The following is a 13005-nucleotide window of genomic DNA, read 5'->3' as shown; positions in this document are numbered from 1 at the left end:
ATATTGTCCAACGAGCACAAGTAGTATTCATAAAACATGATTACAGAGAGAAAAATTATTGACTTAGAGGCCAAAAACAAAGCACATGTGTATACATGAAGTTAAAGTTCCTTCTAACACATCTAGAAAAGTAAATAATCTTGCTTATGGCGTGTGATCATGTCAGAAATGTTGTGGCCCTCAATCCAACCATTGTGAGTAACAGACTCTCAGACTAGACAACAGATATTTCAGGCATGGACATGTAGCCTCTCACCACAGTTAAGATGCATGTTAAATGTTGTCACTGAACACACACAACCTTTTTGCCTTCAAGTCTCCATCTTAACAATGCAGCAGATTCTGTAACTTCTTGGAAAGATTGTCAGCTACTGTATACAGCTGTCTGGCACTTAATTTTTAATCTTCAAAGTATTAGTATGGGATTGTAATATATCTCTGTTTTTAGCAGTTTTGAAAACTCTAAACCAAAAACAGAAAAATATAAATAAAAGTATCAAGCAGGCTTTAGGTATATTAATCACAATGTGACTGTTGAGAGTTTGGGTCTTATTCTTGGCTCAAAGCTCAAATTCTTAAATTAGATTAATTCAGTTGTAAGAAAAAAGTTTTGTCATCTTAAATTTCTAGGTGCAAGTCTTTTCACTCTTTAAAGGACTAAGATAGTTATACTGTATGTGCTTTCATTTCTTTTTGATTTGATGACTGCAATGCACTATATTTAAAAATGTTAAGTTCGGAGTTGGTCTCGCCCATTGTTGGAGATGAACTTTTAAGGGCGTGCTCCATTAGCAGCGGTGTTATTTTATATATAATATATATATAAAAATATATATATATATAAAATATATATATATATATATATAGATATATATATATATATATATATATATATATATATAAATAAATAAATAAACCGGATTCCAAAAAAGTTGGGACACTATACAAATAGTGAATAAAAACTGAATGCAATGATGTGGAGGTGCCAACTTCTATTTTATTCAGAATAGAACATAAATCACGGAACAAAAGTTTAAACTGAGAAAATGTATCATTTAAAGGGAAAAATATGTTGATTCAGAATTTCATGAATCCCAAAAAAGTTGGGATAAGGCCATTTTCACCACTGTGTGGCATCTCCCCTTCTTACAACACTCAACAGACGTCTGGGGACCGAGGAGACCAGTTTCTCAAGTTTAGAAATAGGAATGCTCTCCCATTCTTGTCTAATACAGGCCTCTAACTGTTCAATCGTCTTGGGCCTTCTTTGTCACACCTTCCTCTTTATGATGCGCCAAATGTTCTCTATAGGTGAAAGATCTGGACTGCAGACTGGCCATTTCAGTACCCGGATCCTTCTCCTATGCAGCCATGATGTTGTGATTGATGCAGAATGTGGTCTGGCATTATCTTGTTGAAAATACAGGGTCTTCCCTGAAAGAGATGACGTCTGGATGGGAGCATATGTTGTTCTAGAACCTGAATATATTTTTTGCATTGATGGTGCCTTTCCAGACATGCAAGCTGCCCATGCCACACGCACTCATGCAACCCCATACCATCAGAGATGCAGGCTTCTGAACTGAGCGTTGATAACAACTTGGGTTGTCCTTGTCCTCTTTGGTCCGGATGACATGGTCCCAGATTTCCAAAAAGAACTTTGAATCGTGACTCGTCTGACCACAGAACAGTCTTCCATTTTGCCACACTCCATTTTAAATGATCCCTGGCCCAGTGACAACGCCTGAGCTTGTGGATCTTGCTTAGAAATGGCTTCTTCTTTGCACTGTAGAGTTTCAGCTGGCAACGGCGGATGGCACGGTGGATTGTGTTCACTGACAATGGTTTCTGGAAGTATTCCTGAGCCCATTCTGTGATTTCCTTTACAGTAGCATTCCTGTTTGTGGTGCAGTGTCGTTTAAGGGCCCGGAGATCACGGGCATCCAGTATGGTTTTACGCCTTGACCCTTATGCACAGAGATTGTTCCAGATTCTCTGAATCTTCGGATGATGTTATGCACAGTTGATGATGATAGATGCAAAGTCTTTGCAATTTTTCGCTGGGTAACACCTTTCTGATATTGCTCCACTATCTTTCTGCACAACATTGTGGGAATTGGTGATCCTCTACCCATCTTGGCTTCTGAGAGACACTGCCACTCTGAGAAGCTCTTTTAATATCCAATCATGTTGCCAATTGACCTAATTAGTGTTTATTGGTCTTCCAGCTCTTCGTTATGCTCAAATTTACTTTTTCCAGCCTCTTATTGCTACTTGTCCCAACTTTTTTGGGATTTGTTGACACCGTGAAATTTTGAATCAACGTATTTTTCCTTTAAAATGATAAATTTACTCGGATTAAACGTTTGATCTGTCATCTACGTTCCATTACAAATAAAATATTGACATTTGCCATCTCCACATCATTGCATTCAGTTTTTATTCACAATTTGTTTAGTGTCCCAACTTTTTTGGAATCCGGTTTGTGTATATATATGTTTTGAGAAATCCTGTATTTATTCATCCCGAGGGGATTTAATAATACTACATGCAAGTACAAATAAGCACGAGTAGCAAACAAAGGGATCAGAAGGAAAAGGATAAGGCAGCAAAAGCCCCATCCAAGTCTAAACCAGCCTCAAGTTCATGGTAAGTCTTCCCAGAGACTGACCTGGAACAGACTGCTGAAAGTACAGACCTGCCAGGACCAGACACGGCAAAAATGCCCTCTAGCCGAGAATGTTAGTGGGAGTGAAACTGCGAGTGAGGCACACATTGAGCATTCAGTGACTCCAGGAGGATCATTGGAGCCAAGCATGGCCTTTTCATCACCGCTGGCAACTTCAGCTAATCTCCCAACGAGTCTGTGACATCATCTCATACTGAACTCGCAACTCTGCCTAAGGAGATCAGGAAAGTTCGAAATGCATTCTCCAAGCTGAAGGTAATGATCGCCGCGCTCTGGGGGTAACAATGTAAGGCAAGACACAAACAAGAAAAATATAGAAATAAAAGAACAAAATAAATTAACTAAAGAACAAAATAAAGGTTGAGAAAAATGAGAAACTATATCAAGATGTGAAAGACCTGGAGCAACGCTGGAGTACTAAATTCACTATAACCTTAAAAGAAATGCTACGAAAAATTAATGAAAAAAATACAAGTAAGTTAGAGAATATAATAATAGTATTTGCTGCTCTGTTTGAAGATGTTAAGCAAACGTTCACAGCCCGTATTGACATAGCTGAACAATCGCTTCTACTGTGGATAAAAAAAAGCAATGGCTGCAAAATCAGAATGCAAAGTGCTCGTGGACAAACTGGTACCACTGGAAGACAGAAGGAACAACATCAGAATTAAAGTCTTCCTGAAAAACGGGAAAGTCCAAACCCAATGAAATTCATAGCTGAACTATTTTCTCAAATAACTGGAGAGGACTTTAAATCGGACATCGAGATCTCTGCAGTTTACCGTACAGTGGATCGAAGGCCTCCAAACCAATAAGCCTAATTGTCCTTTTTGAGAAACTACAGGCCAAACAAAATCTCATCCTTTCTCAAACAGAAACACAAGATTTTTGAAAATACCCACATTTGTATTTTTCCAGATTTCTTATCTTCTACAGTTGCTAAACATGACGCATTCTACAACATTAAACAGTGCTTGTGTAGAGCTGAAATCAAATACAGCCTCTTGTACCCTGCGCCAAACTGAAAGTGGTTATTGAAGATCAGTTTTACACTTTTAGTTCTCTGGACAAAGCAGATAAGGTGCAGAGAAGACTAATCTCGACTTTCTTTTGAAACACATGATAATAAGTCACAGCATGTTCTGGCAAGGCAAAGAAGATTCTACTTGAAGCTTGTACTCTGGATCGTTTCTAAAGAGCAACTTGCCGTAACTATGTATTATATAGCTTTTTTTTTTTACTTTATTTTATACTATACTTCATTTCTGGTGATCCCTTTCCTCTTTTCATCTATTTAATAATTCAATCAAATCACTTATCTTGATATTTCTTTCTTTAATTATATGCACATTTGAACCACTTATGGCTAGATCTTGGCCAATTGATTACTAAAAAGTCAACAGTTATTGTTTAAGGTTCAGTCACTATATTTACATTTCTTTCATTAATTATTTACACACTTTGGCTACCACAAAGTAACAAGCTATTGTCTTTTTGTTAAACTTTCATCATAACAACAGTGGAGGGTTGTTATGCTGCCACTCCTCAAAGTTATTAACAATTTTTGTTAAAATTCGCATTAAACTGGAACTTTTTGCAATTGTTCACTTTCTTTTTATTGCATGTATAGTTCATGGATGCAATTGACTCCAACTGTGTTTATTTGGATTTACTTTTGTGGACTTTGCCTTGACTGGGTTTGCAGCCTCGGAGAAAACCGAATCTTTCTGTGGCACAATGGATGAATCCGATGGACATTTCTTTGCACTGTGACGATCTATGAGCCGGGGATCATCTCTCTTTTTAAACTCTGTCTTCTTGGTTATAATTTATACACTGGATTGCACTTGATTCCTCCTATACGTGCTTAATGGCAAAGAAATGATCTGAGGTTTACACCCAGCTGGATGCAGCTCTGTAATACCCAGCATTATATGTATGTGGCTATATGTTGGAACCTCCAAATTTTGGAATCTTTACGTGCATTTTGTAATTTCCTGCTATGCTTTTTCTGCTGCTTACCACTCATCTTCGCCACCCATCCTCCTGTCTCACCTTCTCCGCAGTGCTGTGCTGCTTTTCTGCTACTATCAGATAAGTATTGCTCTCTACTATGCTAAAATACTCTTGTGACAAACTCCTTCATATTAAACAGTTTGTCCAGAGGAAATGGCCAGACTGGAATGTCCTAAAAGACAATGGTATTGTGTGGCGCCCTAAATATTTAGATCGCGGATCAGGTCACCGCCACAGCTGGGCTGCAAATGAAAAGTTCACCAGCCGCATTTGCTCAAGAATATACCGTCCTACTCATGGCTTTGGAAATAGAAGTGTCAGTGTGCCAAATCTGCAATATGTTAAAATAAACTCTGGTCATGGATCTGTGCACAACGAACCCACATCGGCTAATATTGCATTGTTTAACTCAATATCTCTTAATGGCAAAGCACTGGTGCTATCAGAATTCATTACAGACTGAAACCTTGACTTGCTATGCTTAACAGAAACTTAGCAAAAATTCACATTCACTTCAAGAAACCTCGCAGCTCAAAACAAGGCGGAGGAACTGCAGTAATTGCTGGATTGAAGTTAAACATCCAAAGAATCCCCATTGACGGTCCATTGTCTTTTTAGTGTCTGGCTTTTAACACTAGAATTACCAGAGCCTACGAAAAAACTCGTAAATCCGTCCCACCTTAAATCGCTTCTTAAAATCGTTCACAGCTCTCCATCAGTGTCTTTTGTCATCTAAATGTGCTGATAAAAATTAGGCTGCAAGCAGCCGGCTATTCCACCCCCCCCCACCGACTTAGAACGTGCACAAACTTCTCCCAGCTCATGCCTTGATTGATTTTCTGGGAGTGAAGTGGAGTTTTAGAGTGGAAATAATAGATCGTTGTTTGGAACACACGCATTTCATGTCTGTTCCATTTCTACAGTAATCTGTGTAAACACATTGTTAAAACAGAAATGTTTTTTATATTCTACTAGTAAATGACAAAATGTAGGCATAAACTATATAATGTATGAAGCCTGAAGTATCACACAAATACTTTCACAAAAGCTACAAATCTAACACAGCAATTGCGCTTTTATTCAAAAATATAACTGCAGAAACAAAAAGCCGCCTTAACATGCGACATTGACACCCATTTATTATGACTCATTTGTCATATGTCATTTACTAGTAGAATATAAAAAATGTTTGTTTTCTGACTATAAAGCAGTGCTTTTCACTGTCTCATTACCTCTACCTCCTATCTGTAAAGGTCAAATTTCTTTCAGAAACCTTAAAAATACTGTCCCTCTGTTCTTGCTGGATCCATTTCTGATCATTTTCTGTCTTCACCTAATCCATCAACACTAGATAATCTTGTTGACCACTATAACTCAGCCCTTCATTCAGCACTCGATAAAACAGCTCCTTTAAAACATAAGGAGGTTTACTTTAAGCGTTCAGCTCCATGGTATAATTCAGAGCTATGATCTATGACAGCAACTGGCCGACACCTTGAGAGAATGTCACGTAAGACTGACCTCACTGTTCACATCCAGGCTTTCTTTGACCATCAAAGGGCTTACAGGGATGCACTAACTGCAGCCAAGAACACACATTATGGCAGAATAATAGGAAGTGGCCATGATAACCCAAGGGTTTTGTTCTCTGTAGTTAATAAATTACTTCAACCTGCATCTGGCCCAATTACCTCCTCTACTGAAGTCTGTGAAAAATTCCTCCACTTTTTCCACAATAAAATTAAAGATCTAAATAATTCAACTAACATAAATCCATCATCCATTTATATCCTTCCCTGTCTTCCCACTCCATCCAGCTCCTTTTCTAAAGTTTCACCAGTCATATCGGCATTTTTTAATGACCTGTTTTGTAAGATGAGGCCAACTACTTGTGTAATGGACCCCATTACACAAGTAGTTGTGTAACACCGCACTTCTTAAATCCTGCCTTCATGCCATAATCCAGACTGTTGCGACAATAATCAATACATCCCTCAACACTGGGTTTGTGCCAGCCACTTTCAAAATCACTACTGTAACCCCCATGTTAAAAAAGTCTGGTCTTGATGGTGATGATCTTAACAATTTTCGGCCCATTTCCCCACTTTTCTGTCAAAAATTCTTGAGTCTGTGGTAGCCTCATCGCTCACCAATTACTTAACCTCTGATAATTTGATAGAACCCTTTCAGTCTGGTTTCAGGGTGCAGCACAGTTGTGAAACTGCTCTTCTTCGGGTAGCCAATGATTTGCTTATGGCAGCAGACTCTGGACAAACCAGCATATTAATTCTGTTAGACCTCAGTGCAGCATTTGACACTGTCAGAAATGACATTCTACTGTCCAGAATGGAGAACACGCTGGGTATCTCTGGCACTGCCCTCCAGTGGTTCAAGTCCTATCTGACTGATAGGCAAGAGTATGTTAGTCTTGGGAACAGCAGATCCAGCTCACCGCCAGCCACACAAGGAGTTCCTCAGGTATCTGTCCTATGCCCTCTTCTTATAAGTACAATCACCCCACTGTAAACTTGCACTACAGTTATAATATCTCACAACCTGGGCCACTTTATAAAGCGCGTATTTACATTTGATGACGATATCATTTTTAAGGTGAAATGCAGCAAAATATGTTTGTTAAATTATACACATAAAACTTTAACTTCATTTAAATAATCTATATTCTTCACTGGAAGTGTCGTGAAGGATAGAATAATTAAACATGTACTACGAAGATATTTCGATGTTCTTTAAACGTTTTGAAGAATCGGTGATAAGCTTACAGATGGCTTAACGTCTATTACAGAGCTGATTGTGTGGCGATCGGTAACTTGGGGAAAGAAAAGCAAGGACTCTTGGGGCGGCCACGCCAATATATATTGAATATAAAACAGAAAGAGAAAATAACACAGCTAAAAACGCAGCGACAAATTTTGACAAAAGATAAATGCTTGTCATGAGCACGAGGCTCATGAAACACATGTTTAACAATGTGCTTTAGCTCCTATCATCATGAAAATGACATCACGTATACATCTCAGTATTTTAGTTATTCAGAGAGCTGTAATATCACAAATGTAATGGACTCTGTGTCCAGTTGGAGGAAGAGAGCCAGTTTAAGAAGCAAGTAGTGATTCACACACATAGATCACATACAAGTAGAAGATCAAATACAAAACAAAGCATTTAACGTGCTATTTTAATTACGATGTAATTTTGAGAAACTGGTTAATTAAACAATTTTAAGATGAAGTTTATAATGTTCTACTAAATGACAAAATAAACTAAGTGAGTGGAAATGTCGAGATTGAAGTTGACATTTCGTGCTTTTTCCCCCACCGTGTGCCTTTTTTCTCTGTACCCTAATAAGCTTTCATAAGACACTCAGACAGTGGGCTTACAACTCTTCTTTTCACGGCAACTTTGATATGTGACTTCTTTTTATTTCCGGCACTGTGCGATTTTGTGAATGTGAGCTTTCAAGTTTCTCCAACACGCTATGTCACTCGATCAACTTCATTTTGTTGATTATACCACGGTTTATTTGAACAAATAGTATGTTTTTCCTTTGCCTCCACTTGGTATTCGCTGAAATTCTTATATTTTCCCCGTGCTTTTCCCATTGTCTTTTCACAGAAGGCTGCGCTTAAGGGGAATTTATATTGATTTGCATATTCAAATAGGCGTAATTCTGGGAGGATTTGGGGTGTTACAAAATGCGCATGCACGAGCGTTAGTTTTCACGCTGATCGGGATTTATGTAACGAAAGAACGTGGAAGTTGGAGTACGCACAGATTCCTGCATCTGGATTTTTCTGTGCGTAAGCACATTTCGGCTTTTGTGCTTACGCCATGTTATAGTGCGAGTTCTACGTACGGCATTATACATGAGGCCCCAGGACTGTCAGATGCAATATCTGATTCTGAAGGGTGATATGTCATGGTTATTTAATACTAAAATTATTTTGATTTTTAATATCTATCCACCTAACGTGGATGACAGAGCTTTCTTTTCCACATTGTATTTGCATCTATCACTAAAATGAACGCTCACAAAATTATAAGGGTCGGATTTTGGGTTTTAAATCCAGGCCTGGATAGACCATTGGCTACAATGGCGATAACATCTAATACTGAAAAGTAAATATTAAACAGTCTGCAATGGGTTTCCTAAATCCTAACCTATGAGCATACTCCTCCTACTCACTCATACTGTACATCATTGTTATTCAAGAATTTAATATTTCCTCAGACAAATTTTTTGCATACTATCAAATCTTATTATCGTTATCTCTGACCAGGCCCCTGATTATGGTGCTTGAATTACTTCATCCTACATGCCCATCTTGTAGATGGCATCTTAACCCCCTGTCGTTAGCAGAATGGAACTGTACAGAATCTAAGCAAACTGATAAGGAAGTCCATAATGCAATAACAGCAATTAACAACGCAGACAGATATAAAATTATTGACCATAAAAATCTAACTGATACATTTAGAGATTATTACAAGTCCTTATATTGTACTCAATTTAAAAAATATAACACAACATCTAATCAGTTTCTTGATTCATTAGAGATACCACAGCTAGATACACTTAGTGCTACAGAACTAGATAAACCTATGACACTTTCGGAATTACTAGATGCTATAAACTCACTTCAAAGTGGGAAAGCAGCTGGCCCTGGTTACCCAGCAGAATTTTATAAAAAATTCTCAAATATGTTAGCTCCACTATCATTGGCAATGTTCATAGAAGTTAAAGGCAAAACAAATTCTACCTCAAACTTTTCACCAAGCATTAATTACCATCTTTCCTAAGAAGAACAAGGACATACTACAATGTACATCATAAAGACCAATCTCACTTCTGAATAAAATGTTAAGATACTCTCCAAACTTTTAGCCAGAAGGACTGAAAGTTCTTCCTTTGGTAATATCACAAGACCAAACAGGATTTATTAAAGGCAGACACTTAACTTCTAACCTTCGATGCTTGTTTAATATAATATATTCACCCATTATATTTAACACCCTAGAGATCTTATTATCTTTAGATACAGAAAAAACATTTGATATGGTTGAATGGGACTATCTATTCACCACATTGCACAAATATGGGTTCGGCCTAAACATATGTGCATGTATCAAACTACTTTATACTAGTCCAGAAGCCTCGGTTCATATTAACATGGTTTCAGATACTCGACATTAATGCCCCTTATCACCTTTGCTCTTTGCATTCACCATTGAACCATTGGCTGTATACTTTTGAAACACTTCAGAGATAAAGGGAATTTCCAGAGAAGGACTTGAACAGAAAATATCACTATATGCAGATGATATGGTACTGTATACAGTGGGGAAAGTATTGAATGCGTCCATGTTTTTCTCACTAAATATATTTCTAATGGGGTTATTGACATGAAATTTTCACCAGATGTCAGTAACAACCCAAGTAATCCAAACACAAATAAATCAAAATAAATAAGTCCATAAATTATATGTAATAAAGTGGACTGACAGAGGGAAGAAGAAGTATTGACATGCTTACTGAAATTTATTTAATACTTAGATGAAAAGCCTTTGTTGGAAATGACAGCTTCAAGATGCCTCCTGTATGGAGAAATTAGTCGCATGCATTTCTCAGGTGTGATTTTAGCTCATTCTTCAACACAATCTGTCTTCAAATCTTGAAGGTCCCTTGAGCCTCTTATGAGTTCTGATCTTCAGTTCTTTCCATAGATAAAACAGCCCCACACCATAATGTGTGCAATGACATCCAAATAGTTCAATTTTGGTTTTATCTGACCAGACTATATTGTCGTAATATTTCATTGGCTTGTCCAAATGTTACGCAGGAAACTTTAAACAAGCTTCAACATCCTTTTTTTTCCAGTAGTGGAGTCATGCATGGTGAGTGTGCATAAAGGCCATGGCAGTGGAGTGCATTATTGTTTTCTTTAAAACAACTGTACCTGCTAATTTCCAGGTCTTTCTGAAGCTCTCAGCCAGTGGTCATTGGCTCATGGACAACTTTTTTTTGACTCCTCTGTCAGAAATCTTGCAAGGAGCACCTGGTCGTGGCCGGTTTATGATGAACTGATGTTCTTTCCACTTCCGGATTATGGCCCCAGTGGTGCTCACTGGAACATACAGAAGTTAAAAAATACGTCTGTAACCAATGCCATCAGTATGTTTTGCAACAATAAGGTTGCGAAGTTCTTGAGAGAACTCTTTGCTTTTACCCATTATGAGACGCTTCTTGTGTGACACCTTGGTAATAAAAATCCTTTTCATAGGCCATGAATTAGGACTAAACCAACTGATATTAATTTGCACTTATTGAGGGCAGGATTGCTTTCTAAATACTGACAGATACTGACCGGTTTCTTGGCTTTCCATGCCTTTTATTACCTCCTTTTTTTCATATATTCAATAGTTTTTCCCTGTGTCATTATACTTTTACACATAACTTAGTTTACGGACTTATTTGTTTTGATTTTTAGTATGTGTGGATAACTTGCGTTGTTACCGACATCTGGTGAAAATTTCATGTCAATAGCCCCATTGGAAATATATTTACTGAGAAAAACGTTGACACATAAAATACTATTATTTTCCTTGCTGTATGTCAGACCCACAAAATTCTGTGCCAGCAGTCCTAAAAGCATTATCAAATTTTCAAAAGATATCTGAACTTAAAATCAATTTCAGTAAGAGAATACTTATTGAATTCTCTAGTATGTTATATCGGACTGGTCAGCTTCCCTGTTATCTTAGCAAATCAATTTAAATATCTAGGGGTAAGTATTACAAGTACATATACAGTAAAAGTTTTTTTCTTCAAAGCTTTGCTGCCTGCATGGAAAAAAAATAAACAAGATGTGACTAAATGGTATACCCTCCACCTTATATTAGCAGAAAGAATGAATATTGTTAAGATGATCATCCTTCCGAAGCTGCTCTTCCTATTTCAAAGCATCCTCATATACATTAACAAACATTTTTTTGAAGAAATTAGACTCAGTCATAACTTCATTTACTTGGAAGTCAAAAGTCCATGCATCCAAAGGGTGACTCTACAATGACCTAAAGCAGAAGGGGGCACGGCACTTCCCAACTTTCAATTCTATTGCTGGGTAGCAAATTATAGAAGCTATTAAGACCTGGAAAAAATCGACAGAAGCCTGGTCTACAATAGAAATAAAATCTTGCAGTACTTCTTTATATTCCATGCTCTGCACCCCAGTTAATACAAATTACTATCATTACACTAAAAAATCCTATTACACTTCATTCTCTCAGAATGTGGAACCAATGAAGGAAGCACTTTAAAAGCAGACAAGCTTTTATCTGTTGCACCTTTACATAACAACCACCTTTTTGCACCCTCTCAAACATATACATTATTCAATATCAGGAAAATGTTGGTATTAAAACATTTAGAAACTTGTATGTAGATGAATTTCTTTACATCCTATAAACAATTACAACAAATACAACTTCTCATCAACACAATTTGTTACATTTGTCTCGACTGTACGGAATGTTATCTGCTTCTAATTAAAACCGATAAAAATAAACAAACAGTTAATAAGTTTGTTTTATCCAAATTAGTGTTACTCTAGAATGCAGCTGCCAGGATGCTCACAGCTCACTGGTACTGGGAAGAGGCTCAGCATATAGTTAGTTTTAGCATTGTCGGAGCTTATTTGTCCAGTATCATTTTTGAGACCCTTAAAACCATCAGGTCAGTTATTTTTGAAAACTGCCCTCTTTCTCGTTAAATCAAAGGCACCACTGTTGGTTTGGAATTGTCTACCCCATTTCTTAGGGACGCACCTTATGTTAGTGCTTGTAAGGCCCAGCTTAAAGACTTTTTTGTTACCAAGGCTATTATGAGAGCTCAGTTTTCTTTCTTAATGTAACCTTGTTTTGCATGCATTTTAATTGTTTAATATCTTGGAATTTTACGAGTTAGTGAGAATAACGTTCTCTTATAGGCTTTCTTATTATTAAATTTACTCAATGAGAAGACATTTTCAATATGTTAAAATTTCTGAAACCAAAACATCTTAGAATCAATGTATACAGATGCTTATAGTCAGTGGAGCAGGAAGACTGATACAACATTCATCATTTTGACGTGAATAATCTTGGCCGTATGTGTGTTCACCTATTGGCTTGCATAAACAACATGTTGATGGCCCAAAACTACATTTAATTCAGTACATGCGATCCCATAATTGCCAAGGTCAAAAACTTTATGATGCAGAACTGGAATGACAGTGTATTCTGTA

General features: G+C 37.3%; 1 protein-coding gene across 2 annotated transcripts in view; it reads right to left on the bottom strand.

The window, feature by feature from the left end:
- Positions 1-13005, bottom strand: part of tmtc3 (transmembrane O-mannosyltransferase targeting cadherins 3) — a 111113-nt gene that overhangs the window by 19547 nt on the left and 78561 nt on the right. The window lies entirely within an intron of this gene.

This window comes from Polypterus senegalus, chromosome 8, assembly GCF_016835505.1.
Source record: "Polypterus senegalus isolate Bchr_013 chromosome 8, ASM1683550v1, whole genome shotgun sequence".
NCBI lineage: Eukaryota > Metazoa > Chordata > Cladistia > Polypteriformes > Polypteridae > Polypterus > Polypterus senegalus.
The sequence above is the reverse complement of the archived record's forward strand: the minus strand, read 5'-3'. Positions and strand labels throughout refer to the sequence as shown.